The sequence below is a fragment of the Trichosurus vulpecula genome, chromosome 3, assembly GCF_011100635.1.
Source record: "Trichosurus vulpecula isolate mTriVul1 chromosome 3, mTriVul1.pri, whole genome shotgun sequence".
NCBI lineage: Eukaryota > Metazoa > Chordata > Mammalia > Diprotodontia > Phalangeridae > Trichosurus > Trichosurus vulpecula.
In genome coordinates, this window is record NC_050575.1 from 306,936,525 (window position 1) to 306,951,855 (window position 15,331).

The window sequence follows — 15,331 nt, forward strand, 5'->3', positions numbered from 1 at the left end:
TCTCTACTAAGTCATAGGTAGGTTGCTCTCGGCACTGATGGAGGGATGAATTGTTCATGAACGTTGGGAAAAAGATGCAGTCACCACAATAACTTATTTCATTTATTCATTTGTTTTCTTTTTTTTTTGACTGGGGTTCCTAGCCTGGCAGATCAGGGTAATATCGTAGATAAGCATTTGATAAAATCTCTCATGCCTTTGTTATTGTTATAGACAGGCACAATGGACAGAGGGTTGGACTTGGATTCAGGAACACCTCTGCTTGTCTAACATCAGATGTTTGTTAGCTGTATGACCTCAGCCTCAAGATCCTCATCTTTAAAATGGGGGTAATAGTCGCACCTATCTACAGGATCATTGTGAGGATCAAATAGGATGACTTATGTAAAGTGTTTTACAAAGTGCTAATATTACATATGTATATATTAAAATACCATTTTGCTATATATACTGAAATGCTATTATGTACATTACATGTATATGATACATATATATATATATTATATTTGTGTGTGTGTGTGCATGTATGTATTTCAGTCATTTCAGTTGTGTCTAACTCATCATGACCCCATTTGGGTTTTTCTTGGCGATGATACTAGAGTGCTGTGCCATTTTCTTCTACAGCTTATTTTACAGATGAGGAAACTGAGGCAAACAGAATTAAGTGACTTGCCTAGGGTGACACAGCTAATACGTATCTGAGGCCGGATTTGAATTCAAGTCTTCCTGACTCTAGTTCTTAGAAAGCAGAACTAGGAGCAATGGGCAGAAGGTGCAGAAAGATGAATTTGAGTTTCATGTAAGGAAAAACTTTCTTAACAATTTGAAGCATCCAAAATGGAATGGTCTTCCTCAGCAGGTAGTAAATTCTCTGCTACTGAATGTCTTTAAGAATCAACTAGATGGCTTTCTGCCGGCTCCACCATATTCCAGTGAGTTGCCAAAATGACGAACACAAAAGGAAAAAGGAGAGGGACACGCTACATGTTTTCTAGGCCCTTTCGAAAACATGGTGTTGTCCCTTTGGCTACGTATATGCGAATATACAAGAAAGGTGATATTGTAGATATCAAGGGTATGGGCGCAGTTCAGCAAGGAATGCCCCACAAATGTTACCATGGCAAGACTGGGTGAGTCTATAATGTTACTCAACATGCTGTAGGTATTGTTGTAAACAAACAGGTTAAGGGCAAGATTCTAGCCAAGGGAATTAATGTGCGTATTGAGCATATTAAGCATTCTAAGAGCAGAGATAGCTTCCTGAAGCGTGTAAGGGAAAATGATCAGAAGAAGAAGGAAGCCAAAGAAAAAGGCACTTGGGTTCAACTGAAACGCCAGCCTGCTCCACCCAGAGAAGCACACTTCGTGAGAACCAATGGCAAGGAACCTGAGCTGTTGGAAACAATCCCCTACGAATTCATGGCATAAGTGACTGCTAAAAAAACAATAAAAAACTTGGATTATGGAAAAACAAAACAAAACAAAAAAAAGAATCAACTAGATGGTTACTTGTTCATATCCTTTGACCATTTATCAATTGGGGAATGACATATATTCTTATATATTTAACTAAGTTTTCTCTCTATATTTGAGATATGATACCTTTATCTGAGAAACTGTCTATACATCCCCCCCCATTTTCTATGGTTTTTTCTTCTAATTTTGGCTACCTTGGTTTTATGTGTCTAAAACCTTTTAAATTTAATGTAATCAACATTGTTCATTATATATCTATTTGTGAGAGACTTTGTATGTGGGATGACTGTTCAGAGCAGGTTAAACTAGATGGTCTCTTGGAGCCCTTCCAGCTTTGATTCTGTGACATTTAATATGAGATAGGGTATGTTGGGGATGAAGGCACAATCAGACAAAATTATTTAGCTATATTTGAGAATGGACTTGTAGGTAGGAGGAATCTAGGAAGGCTTGCTAATGTAGGAATTTAAGCTGAGCAGTGAATGAAGACAAGCCTGAAATATCAAGGTGGCAGGGCCCATCTCTAGTGCCTTTTGTAATATTTGTTGAATTGAAATTTTTGGGTCTCTCCAAAGCCCCACTGTCAATTATCATTGCTATCACTATTATTAAACTTCTGATAATAATGTCTGACTTTGATGTTGTGCTTTGTGGTTCATATTTTCTATCTCATTGGATTCTCTTGGAGGCACTGTGAATTATAAAATGCACTTGCTTTTATTTCTATTTTGTTCAGTAGATAAGGAAGCTGGGGCTCAGAAAGGCTGAGTGACTTGTCCAGGGTCACTTACTACTTCATGAGTAGCATAGCTGGGACTTGAACCCAAGGTTTCTGCTCAAAATCTCCTTCTCGTTCCTCTACCATGCTGCTTCAGGACAGGGCTTAGCAATTGATTATTTTGTCTTGCGTTATTCTTCATTGTTTCATGTGTACATATATAATTTTTCTTCTCTCACTAAACAGCAAGATCTATGAGGTCAGAGCATATGTCTTAGCCATTTTTAGAGTTGGGGTGGGGAAAGAGATCTATTACAGTGCCTGGCATAGTTCTGAGCCTTTAAGAAATATTTGTTGGTTGGCTAACTTATGCTTATTCTCATTGTCCAGGTTCATATATTAAAGGAATGCAAGAAAAAAATAAAAATATTTTCAGTGTTGGCAACATGGTTCTGGACTAAATACCTATGGAAAAGGGACTATTTGTAAACTTACAAACAGGGAAAGGGGAAAAAAATCACCAGGCTACGCATTAGGGATAAGAAGAACAAAAACTAAATCTAAAGGAAGCTAAAGGAATCAAAGTATAAGCTGTTTGCCTGAATCAGGAAATGAAAAGAGAAAGATACCTCCCAAAAATATGGTTTGATAGAAAACATAGGAGATGCTTACTTATGTACAGCAGATGGGAAAGATAGACAGGTGAGAAAAGACCAATGGAGGTGATTCCTTATGTGAAGTTATAACTCAAAAACCATAGATTGTTCTGTAAAAAGGGAAACCAGGCTCATTTTTCCATCCTTGGGAACAGAGATAGGCCCAATAAAAAAGGAAAGAGTAGCCTAAGAAATAAAACTACCAGCATTGTTAACTAACAAAGGTGCTAGGTGCCCATTATATGAAAATAAACATATTAGATGCAAAGAAATAGAAGCCATGACTCCTGGTCTCAAGGAGTTCTAGTCAAGGAAATGAAATTCCTTTGAGGAACTCGGAGAAATATTGGAAGATCTGTATGAGCTGATGCCAAGTAAAATAAGCAGAACCCAAAGAACAATATACACTATGACTACAAGAGTGTAAATGGAAAGTCATTGAAAAGGTTGCTGAACTCTGAGTATAATTGAAAATTATAATGGTTCTAGAGAAGAGATAATGAAACATATATTCCTTGCCATGGCAGAGAGAGAACATTCTATAATGGTGGAATGTTGTATACTCGATTATGTAGGATCATAAGGCATTTTTGCTTAATTTTTTTCTTGGTCATAGAAATAACTAATGTAAAAATAAACAATTTCAATAAAATATGTATTTGTATTTCCCCTTGTTTATTACATTGTCTGGTACAGAGTAAGTGGTTAATAAATGCTCTCTCTCTCTCCCTCTCTCAAATATGTGTTATAAAAGACCCTCTAAGGCACTTGAGACACAGACACAGACCACAGAGAGGTGGCTGGACTTGGAGTCAGGAAAATCTGAGTTTGAATCCTGCCTGCCACATTCACTACCTGTATGACCCTAGGCAAGTCACCTAAGCTCTATTTGCCTGAGTTTCCTCATCTGCAAACTGAGGATAATAGCATCACCTATCTCTGAGGGTTGTTGTGAGATAGTATTTGTAATAAGATAAATTGAGATAAAATAATGAAATAAAATGAGATAATATTTGTAAAGTGTTTTACAAACCATAGGGTATTATATAAATACTAGCTATTTTTAATAACGGTTTTTCTAATTTTTCTCCCTCTACTCCTGAACTTTACCTTGGTTGAAAGCAATGCAACGTATGTAGTGAGTGAAAGGAGTTTTGGACTAGGGATTGAGAAAACTCGTCTTAGCTCTGTGGCTTATGAGCCCTTCAACCTAGAACAAGTCACTTCTTTCTGTGCCTCAGTTTCCTCATTTGTCAAGCTAAGTGTTTGCATGAAATCTCTCAGATCTCTTCCAGCTCTCACATTCTGATTTCCTCGCCTGAGCACCAGAGGTGTCTATCCGTCTGTTCCCCACATGTTGCCCTGAGTCTGTGTTTAATTTAGAGCCAGGAATTTGTAATTCAATTTTCTCTCCACTTGGGGAGAACAGCCTGCCATCTTGTTATGGCTGTACTTTGTGCTTTCTACCTCACCTTGCTTTTAAGGATTTGTGGTTCTGGTTTGTTGCTGTCACCAATCTCTTGTCGTGGTTGTTTGTTGTTGTTGCTGCTGCTGCTGCCGCCACCACCATTGCTGCTGTAGAAGGCGCCGTCACTGTTTTGGAGGCATGTTTGGGTAGTAAATATGGAACGCACCAACTCAGTGTGAAATAATGGCATTTATGTGCTGGGGTTATTTCCAGAGCCGGTGATATGTGTATACAAATAGATCCACGGCAGGGCCCCTAGACTGGGGAGAGCGCACATTCCATAAAACCTTAGAAACAGAGTATAAGCAGGTGTCTGAGGCTCAGGGCTGGGCCAACCATTTCAGCGAAAACGACCCAACAGACCCTAATCTTGGCTCTAACCTCCTGTGGTAAGTGCTGCAGAAAGCTTGCTTCAAGGTGGATGATGTATGGGACCCCTTCTTGTGGATCTGGATCTGCTAAATGTCTCAAGTTTTGGTCCTTCTGTCATGCGCACCCCAAACCTACCCTTCTTCCATTTCCTCACTCCTGAAGAATCTTTTTTTCCCTTGAATTTCCCTCTGTGCCCTGGCATGGGATGATATGCCAAGAAAGGAGGCGATAATGTTTTGAAGTTAGATAGTACTTGTCTCTGCTTAGTCTATCTAGACTCTGGAGTCTGAGGTGCATTCGAAGGAGCCAGTCCGCTGAAGTGATAACTCTCTGACTTCCCTATACATTATTCTTCCAGTTAACACTCAAGGCATAACTCCTGAGCCTAAAAGATGCCTCCTAACATCCTAGCTGTTCGCCTTTGACTGATGCAGCAGATTCTGGTGGAGGAGACATAGCTCTTGAATCTAGGATAGCTTAAATTTCATCTCCTTTCTTGCTCAACTCCCCGATTACTGCCTTAGGTGCACCTTGGTCTACGTCTGGTACCTGTCTGGACTGGGGGTGTGCTCATCAATCCAAGGTGAAGGTCGTGTTCACAGAGGGGACAGGAATGATTTCAGAGACACCACAGCTCCCCGAGCTTGACAAAGGCATTGGAGGGGCATTTCGATTGTTCTCCAACTTGTAAATGCCAAGCAGAAATCTTGTTGCAGTTCCTAAATGCCACATTTCAGTGTGTTTATTGTTCCCCCCCTCCAACAGGGAAAGAAGGTGAATGGACTAATAATTCAGGAGGCGAGAACATGTTTATTTGATTTTTAGAGCTTTAGCAAATACAGTGTGTACAAAACCTGGTGCCAGCAGCATGCATAATGCCTCTAGGAACAGGGCTGATAAAAGCACAAAGCTTGCATGCTTCAAAACTGTAACCAATATTTACACATCTGAGTGACTAATTCTCTACTCCAAGCAGGGGAACAATAGACATAATATTCAGGTACATTAATGCAAAGCGTGCTTGTCTGGTGTCTTGGATGGTTGACACATAAACAAGGGTGGGGGGGGCAGATAAGGGGAGGCTTTTCATCCACCTGTATAGCCATACACCAAACAGCGGGTTACAAACACAGTCAGAAAATGCTGACCCAATGCTGTTCTTGTACCTCATGTGCAGGATTGGCACATGATTTGCAGCACTGCGGGAGTTCTGTAGCTGACCTCATTAGCAGCACATTTCCTGGCTTGTTAGCATCATATTTGTATAATTTACAGCACCTTCGTTTTTATGGAATGTGTTTCTTGTAGAGTATAATGGCAGCAATATATTTAACCTATCGTATTTGGGAATGCTTTTGCTGGAGGCAGCCTGCGGATATAGAAGGGACATTTCCTTTTATCCTATGTGGTTGTTTTTCGGAGTGGGGGTAGACTGGCTTGGCTTCCACATACTTGGACTTTTGCATATGTAGATGTGTGTGCTTGGGCATACATTTCTATGTGTGTGCAAGCCCTCAGAACCTCCAGACGTGGGCTAAATGTAATGCATACAGTTGTTGATAACGTTCCCAAGGTCAGGCCCAAATTCAAAGATCATCTTCTCTCCATGGCTACAACCCAAACCATCACTACACAACTATGGAAAAGGATCACTTGTTATTATAAGGCTCGGGATTCTTCACAGGGTAGCCAGATTTGCAAAGTGTAAAGAGGAAGCCATTGTGTGTTAGGTATTGGGTTTCAAGGTCCTTCGATGTCTGATACCAGTACGTCCAAGAGGGTAGGAAAGGATCCAGAAGCTGTTGGAAAAGAAGCAAGATTTTGTGATAGAGATTTTCTACCAACCTTCTCCGTGAATCAAAATCTCTGGCAGTTTGTAGCACTGACTAGCGTATTGGACTTTCCCAGGCATATCAGACTCTAGGAGGCAAATGGTTTCTCCATGAAGGGGTCCTCTCTATCTTTGTCTTTGTCTGTCTCTCCTTCTACAACAATGACCTCTTAGTATAGTCATCCATCCCCCCAAATCCTTTGTTCTCAACAGCAGCCCCAAGTTCCACTTCTGTATGATGTTTTCGTCACTGGCCTAAGCAGCCCTAGAACAATCAATAAGCATTTCTTAGGCACTTACTATGTGCCAGGCTAGGTGCTGGGGATACAAAGAAAGGCAAAAACAGCTCCTGCCTTTAAGGAGCTTCCATTCTGACTGGGGGAACCAACTACATGAGTATAAGCAGGAGATAATGTGTATATAAATAGGCACTTATAAGATACAGGGAAAATGGAAGATAGCCTTAGAAAGGAAAGCACCAGCAGCTGGAGAGATTGGAAAGAAGAAAGGTTTTGAAGTGAGTCTTGAAGGCGGTCAGAGAGTCAGGGAGGTGGAGGTGAAGAAGGAGCGCATTCTAGGCACGATAAGGGGGCAGAGGTTCTTTGTACAGTGTATGAGGACCAACCGCAAGTTAAGCCAAGATGGCTTGCTGATTGGATGAGCAGCAGGGAGTAGAGTGTAAGAAGACTGGAAAGGTAGGAAGGGGTTCGATTGTGAAAAGCTTTAAATGGCAAACAAAGAACTTTATGTTGGATATTGGAGGTCTCTCTCAGGGCAGAGAGGTATTGGCACAGTCCTCAGGGCTCTTTCCTGTAGTTCTTATGTTCCCACCTCTATTTTTACCAAGTCTTTCTCAGCATAGTTACATTGATTCTCTTCTAGGGTTTTTTCAGGAGCCTGTGGCAGCTTCTGAATAAGAGGGCTGAAATCTGAAAAATGGAATGAACAAAGTCACTCACCATACTCAGCATCAAGACAGAGACCCTGCCCTAAGGACCTAATTATCCAACAAAGAGAAAGCATGCAAGCATGGAGAGGTGCTTTCTTTTGGCAATAACAAACATTTATTAAGTGTCTGCTGTGTGCACAGCACTATGCTCCTATTTTTAGAATTTATAGCATTCACAGAATGTGATTCTTGCACTGTGTATATGCCTATATGCATAAAATGTGGACATACTGTTATTTTCAAAAGACTCCTTAGACTCTCTGAGACCAAAATACTTTTGGAAAAAAAGTGATAATCCTTTAACCTATTTTGGTTACCTAAAAGAAGCAGGAAGGTGAATGGAAAGAGCACTGGACTGAGTGGGAGGAGACCCTGCTTCTAGTCCTAGCACTAGGCAAGGCTAGCTATAATTTGTTTAATATCAGACAAGTTCCTCTTCTCCTCTTTTTGTCTCCCAGGCACTTAGCACAGTGTCTGGCACAAAACAGGCACTTAATAAATGTTTATTGACTGACTAGCTGGGTCTTGACTTCTTTCTCTGAAAATAAGAAGGTTGGATTAGATGAATTCTAAGGTTGTTTCTAGCTCTGACAGTCAATGAACATATGATTACATATGTGTATGTCTATATATATATGCATTTATATCTATATATGTCTCTCTTTGCAGGCATATATAGACCGTACTGTCTCAGATGTGTATGTCTGTCTGTCTTCTATCTATCTATCTATCTATCTAGATACACACACGTATAGATCTGAGACAGTATGGTCTAGATAGTAGAAACTAGAAGAGCACATGTATAGTATATGTATCTATAGCTATATCTATGCTAGAACAGTGCAGAACAGTGTATATACATGTATTTATACTAGAACAGTATGGAACAATACACACACTAGAACAGTATATATATGCATAAATGCATACATATATCCACACACATATACATACATGCATATATACATATACACATATGTATATATGTGTGTATACACACACCCAAACAGTATGGGACAGTATACACACACACACACATACATCTGAGGCAGTGTGGCCCAGTTAGTAAAAACTGTGCTAGCCTTGGAGTCAGAAGACTTAGGTCTTTTTCTAGGCTCTGTCACTAAATAACTCCATCCTTTTGGACATGTCCTTTTCCCTCTTTGGGACTCAGTCCAATCTCTTCTTTTGACAAAGAGGGACGTTCTGTGATCTCTAAACTTCCCTGGGCCATGATGTGATTTAGTGATGTTGATATCTGAGAGGATCAGAGGTTTATAGTCAGAAGGGATGTATAAGCCATTGTGTCCAACTCTCTTATTTTTCAGATGAGGCAGCTGGGTGCCCTGGAGAATGAAGCCCTGGACTTGGGAATCAAGAAGAACAGAGTCCAAATCCTGCCTCAAGATACTTCCTAGCTGTGGGACTCTAGGCAACTCACTTCACCCTTCTTTGCTTCCTGTTACTTATCTGGAAACGGGGGTAATAATAGCACCTTACTCATGGGGATGTGAAGATCAGACTGCCCATGCTGCTCACTCTTCACCTCTGGCTCACAATCCATGCTGTTCCACTTCTACACTAGCTGCCTTCCCCCTCCCTCCTCTTTTCTCCTTCCTCTTTATATTGTGTCTTTCTCTATTGACCTTTCTCTATATCCTTGACAGTAGGAGCCACCTTGTTTTCTTATTTTTGTGTCTCCAGCACTTAACAGTGCCTGGCCTAGAAGAAGTGCTTAATAAATGCTCTACGTAAAGTACAATATAAATGTTAGCTTTTATTATTACAGATGAGGAAACTGAGGCCCAGAGAAGTTAAATTACTTGCCCAAGGTCAAATGGGTAATAAGGGGAAGAGGCAGGATTTAAATCTGGATTGCCTGACACTTGAGTTCTTTCCATTATACCACATTGCCTCTAAAAGCACATCTTAGGAAGACTAAGAGCTGGGGTTCTAATGAACCGAGTATATCAAAGCCATGTTCCCAGGACCAGCTGCAGTGAGCCAGAGGAGAAGACAGCTCTGTTGTGAGTGTCACATGGGTCTTTACTCTCTCCTCTGACATGATAGCGTACCTCTCACTTCCAAACCCAAATGGGAAATCCTCTTCAGTTGAAAGTAAAATTGCTGTGCCATGGGATTTTGTCACCACAGAATGGAATTATAACCAATGAAAATGTGATATCACCCCAAGGACCAAAGTTTGGTCAGTTAAGGAGTCAGGGGAGGATTCTTCCAGCTGTGGAATTCCCAGAAAATTCTCTTTTTAGTGACATCATTGCTAGTACAATAACTGAAGTCTGATCCTACAGGATCAGAGAGAGCAGTTTATGCAACAGATGTGTTCCTGAAAAAAACTGCTTGTGAAGAGGATTATTTGTAATAGCCTAAAACAGTATATTTTAACTCCCACTTTGTGGTTCATCTTTGGTCCAAGGCTAATTTTTACTGATTCACAAAACTTTTACTGTCAAAGCTCTTTACTTCTTACAACACACAAATCTACCTCCCTTCCCCACTGAAAACTACCCCTTCTCCCTGTACTGTCCCTTTTTTTCCATCCAGCTTTCTATGATGGCCAGGCACCACTGTCCATTGCCCCTCTCCTTCCCTAGCCACCCAGCAGGAGGAGCAGCTCTGGTAGCAGACCACGGGCAACCCAGACCTAGTCCTTGTGAACAAAACTCTGTGATGTACTTTGGGGAATATCTTTTACTCTTCATCTGCCACCTACTACTCTTATGGTTCAAATGTCTGTATCTCTACCTATCCCTATATTAATCAGTCACTGACCCCATGGATATTCCCATTCCTAAAACTATCCCCAACCCTGATCAGTTATTCTCTCATTCCTATCATCCTCATGCTATCTTGGGATGTCCCATACCTTCTATTCTGTTTGGAATTCCTGTTCCATAATGAACAAACTTCCCTTCAGCCTGGATGTCTTTTTCTGACATTATTTCTATCATTAGCTCTATCGGACACCTGGTTTCCCCCTGAGGATACAGTGTCCTCAGCCATACTCTTCCATAAATTATACCTTCTCATTACTGTCTGACAAAATGGTCTTGAAGGAAGAGTTGAAATACTACTTTTTCCCTATTGCCATCTCCAGACTCTTCCTTTGCAACTATCACTCAGCAGCCTCTCATCCTTTGGACTCTACTCACAGTTTTTCACCCAATCCAAGTCAAGGCGACTATGGTATACTGACCCCTCAGTCATTCTTCCTCTTTTCCCAAAGAGTTTAGCACCTAGGTCACTATTTTCCTTTCTCCTCTAACTCCAAATCTCATATTAGGGGACTTCAGCATTCACATAGGTGTTCCCTCAAATCCCCCAGGCTTCCAATTCCTCAGCCTCTGTAATGTTAATGGGATATGAAGATCTTCCCCATCCACTAACAGGCCTTGCATACAACTCATTAAGGGGAGGCTTGCTTGTAGGAAGGCTTTCACACCTTTTGAGTTGATTAGGCACTGAGTCACAAGGGTTGTGATGCCTTCTGGCTCTGAGAAGAGTATATATACTCTCAGTTGATATTTTGCTATGGGGGTTAGCTTATGAGAAGGACCTTTTGGTTTCCTGGTTGAGACCCTGAGTAGTCATATGTTCAGATGCCCCGACTGCTCAGACATAAAGGCTCTCTTGATCCAGTGGTGTATGTAAAGTGTATAGCAATATTACTTCGATTCAGGCAGTATTTTCTCCCATGTTCAGGGTGCTGACCTTTCCCCTGAACTATTGAATATAATTAAAAGTAAGATTGTTGACCCCTTTAAAGTTGCTTTCCTTTAAAAGCAAATTAACGAACCTGTGCTAGCAGGCCATCCTGGATATGCTACGGTGCTTGCTATTACAGTCTCCTAAAGCCCTACTCTTTTAATCTACCTCAGCTACATATAAAGATGGATTTTTGTCTTTATCCACAAATACTTCCTTAACTAGAAATACTGATATTTCTTTATCTGATCTATCTTTCCCTATGTTTCTGACCATAATCTCTCTCTCTCTCTCTCTCCCTAAGCCTTATCACTCCTAAATCTATTTCCACCCTCATCAAGACCTTCAATCCCTTTATACCCCAGTACTTTCTTAGGCTATTATCCCTGCTTTAACTTCACTTAGCTCCCTTTCTAATCTTAGCCTTATAGTTAGCGATTTCAGTTCTATACTGTTTCCTGCCTTGAATCTCCTGCCTATCTCTATCTGTCTCTCTTTTGTCTATCTCTCTTATCTCCACTTATCTCTGGTCAATCTTCAGCTATGGATTATTCCCACTATCATGGACTGAGGAAGTCATACAACCATGCTGATTAGATACATTGCAAATTCATATTATCCAACTTCAACTGGATCCTTACTGTAGCAAAAAAGTTCTTTTATTCCTCCTTAATTCATACCCTATATCACTCCACACAAAGTTATTACAAATGTTTTCTTTCTTTCTCAAGCCTCCTAAGCTTTTCTTTCCCTTCTTTCTTGAAGCTGAGGGTCTTGCCTCTTTACTGATAACATTAAGGCAATTTAATGTGAGCACCTTCCTCTCCTCTTATCTTCATCTCAAGTCCCCTTAAAATCATGTCCCACTTTCTTCTCCTTTCCCTTAGTCTCTCACAATGAGTTGCCCCTCACCCTTGCTAAGATAAAATCCTCTACATCTGCCCTTGATTCTGTATACTTCTGTCTTTTCCCAGAAGATTGCAATTTCAATGATTCCCTTTGAGGTTGCTGATAATCCTCTCCTGTTCCCTTAAAAGTCACTTGGGTTAGAGACCAAAGCTGCTCAACTATAAATGGCCCAGCATGGGAAAAGGCTGAGACTCTAATATTTAGCTCTCAGGAAAATCTCTATTAAAGGGGAAGGAGTCAGAAAGTGAGCAATAAGAGAAAATAGGGGAGAAAAAGATCTCAAGAGAAAGAAAACTTAATTAAAGACCTTGAGCATAAAGTAACAGAAGGGAATATGGCTTCCAGATCAGGTAAAATGTCCAAGTATGTATGAATAAATATTATAAGACAAAGGAAAATGAATCAACATCTGATGAGATAGAAGACATTATGGTTTCTGAGGGAGCATGAAACCATAGCAGGATGCTCCCAAATGGTTTAAAAGAGAGATAAGAATTGCAAAAACACAATATGTAGCATGTACATCAGAAACATTTGGCAGAATAGAAAAACTTGAATCCATGGTAGCAACTATCACTAAAGAAACAAAATAGTGAACAACTGTTGGGAATGCAAATACATGAAAGTGAAAGACAACGTGGGAGAAAGAGAAGCAAAAAGCAATAACATTATAAGAAAGCCTGATCTCTATTCAGAAAAAAACATATTGATCTCACAGACAAGATGTCTAGAGACAGCTTAAAAATTATAGGTCTTTCAGAAGAACAATACAGATTAAAAAACCTGAACACCATAAAGCAAGAAATGGTACAAGGAAGCTGTCCAGAACTTCTGAATGCAGAAAACAAAAGTTCCAACTGAAAGAATACACATATTTTAGGGGGAAAAACAAACAAAACAAAACAACACTATTCTGCAAATTCCAAGTCACATAGTGGTTAAATTTAACAATTCTCCTGACAAGCAATGAATTCTGCAAGTGGCCCAAAGAAAGATCTTCAAATATAAATGAAAAGAAACTTGAATAATACAAGACTATTCTGTACTCACCAAGAAACCACAAAGAAAATGGAATTATGTTTCCCAAAGAGCAAAGGAGCTCATGATGCTACCTAAGTGACCTACCCTGTAAACCTTATCTTATCCATTAATGAAAATATATGGATGTTTTTTTAATAAAGAAAAGATGTTTGAAACAAAGAAGGGAAAATAATCCCTATAATCTCTCAGGAATAAGAAAGGAAAATGGGTGAGGAGGAAAAAGGAAGGATTGTAAAAGGGATGAAGTAATGGAGAAGTCTTATTTTAGTGGTGGGAGTGGGTGCCACTGATGAATGTTCCTGGGGGAGAAGAGAGGGATTGTATAAAAGGAAATTAGAACCTTATGATGGGTATAATATGCTGGGATTTGGTGCTTAGGGAGACCTCTCATTCTATCTCAGGAGAAAGGGAAATAAGAGTTCTTGGGATCAACTGATACCCAGAAGAGTGAGAAGGCATGGGTCTGGGGAGGAGATTTCAAGGCAAATGGGGGAAAATGGCCATGGGGAGAGTAAAGGTCAATAATGAAGTACACAATCAGGGACATAGGGAAATTCCCACCATGGAGTAATATCCTCTGTATCACCTGTAGGAATTGGTATTTCAGGCAACAGAAAAAAAGGGGCTAAGGAGCAATATCTACAAGGCAATAAAGAAACTGTTTATGAGAAGGAACTCAAAATAGCTATGTTAGAAGCTTTAATTCTATGAGGAATACAAAGAGTAAAGAAGGAGTAAATAAGCATAGAGGCCATGAATGAAAGAATAAAAGTCTAGAATAACAGAAGATAAATAATGAAGAGAATTAGGGAACAAATCCTCATTTAGAAAAAGGCATGGAAAATGAAATGTTTAAAACTAATAGATAAAACATTGAAGGGGAAGAGAAGCAAGGTAATGCTATTTGACTACTTAACTGAGAGGAAAAAAAAGAATTAAATAGCTAGATAAAAGCAAGAAAGAAAAAGGAAATAGTAAAACTCCAAAACTATGGGAAGGGGTGATAAATGTAAGGGTCAGGGGAGAATGGTGCTTAAAGGTAAGGGGAAGAGATCTGGTAGAAATAAAAAAAATTAAACTAAAATAACTGAAATGACATTTACAGAGGAAGAGGGAAAATCATAATTTGGAAAAAGCCAATATTAGTGACAAATGGAAGAAAATATAAACACAACTCTCATAACATTAAATGTGAATGGATTAAATAATCCAATAAAATGAAAAAGAGTACCAGATTAGCTTAACATTCCCCCTATCCTGTCACAATTTGTTACTTCCAAAAAACACATTAAAAAGCAGTCAGTCAGTAAATGAACATTTATTAAGCATCTATTATTTGCCAGACATGGTACTAAGTGCTGGTGAGATAAAAAGAGGCAAAAGACAGTCCTCAATCTCAATGAGCTCACAATTTAATGAGGAAGAGAAGAAACAAACAAATATGTACAAACAAGCTATATACAGAATTAATAAGAAATAATAAAGAGAGGGAAAAGGCACAAGAATTAAGGGGGGTTGAGAGAGACTTCCTGTAGCGGATGGGATTTTAGTTGCATCTCAGGGAAGCCAGTAGTCAGAGATGAGGAAGGAGAGTACTCCATATTTAAAAAGCAAAAACATGTACCAAATACAAACGAGGGGCTGGAGAAAAATGTACTATGTATCAAAGGAATCCCAAAAGGCAGGAGTTTCAGTCATGCTATCAGACAAAGCAAAAATAAACATTCAAAACATAACAAGGAATAGACAAGGAAACTACATTATGCTGAAAAGAAGCATAGCCAACAAACTAACATCAATTATAACAAACTTACGTGCTTGAAATACCTTAGCATCTGAGTTCAAAAGGAAACATTACCTGAACAAGAGGAATTCATAGATAGGAACACAATAGTGGCAGGAGATTTCAATGTTGCTCTCTGTTTTGAATGTCTAAAAGAAAAAAATAAATGTAAAAGAAATTATAAAACCGAACAAATTTCTGGAGAAACCAGAGCTAAAAGCCTTATAACATCTTCTAAATGGGACTCCTAAAGAACATATGTATATCTCAGCATCATATAGGACTTATACTAAAATTTACCACATATTAGGGCACAAAGTTATTACAAACAATTGTAAAAAGGCAGAAATAGTAAATAAATTCTTTACAGACCATAATATAATAAAAATAGTAATCAAATCG

General features: G+C 39.4%; 1 pseudogene; it reads left to right on the forward strand.

Moving 5' to 3' along the window:
- The first annotated feature begins 926 nt into the window (after positions 1 to 926).
- LOC118844453 lies at positions 927 to 1,428 on the forward strand (annotated as a pseudogene).
- Positions 1,429 to 15,331: the final 13,903 nt, after the last annotated feature.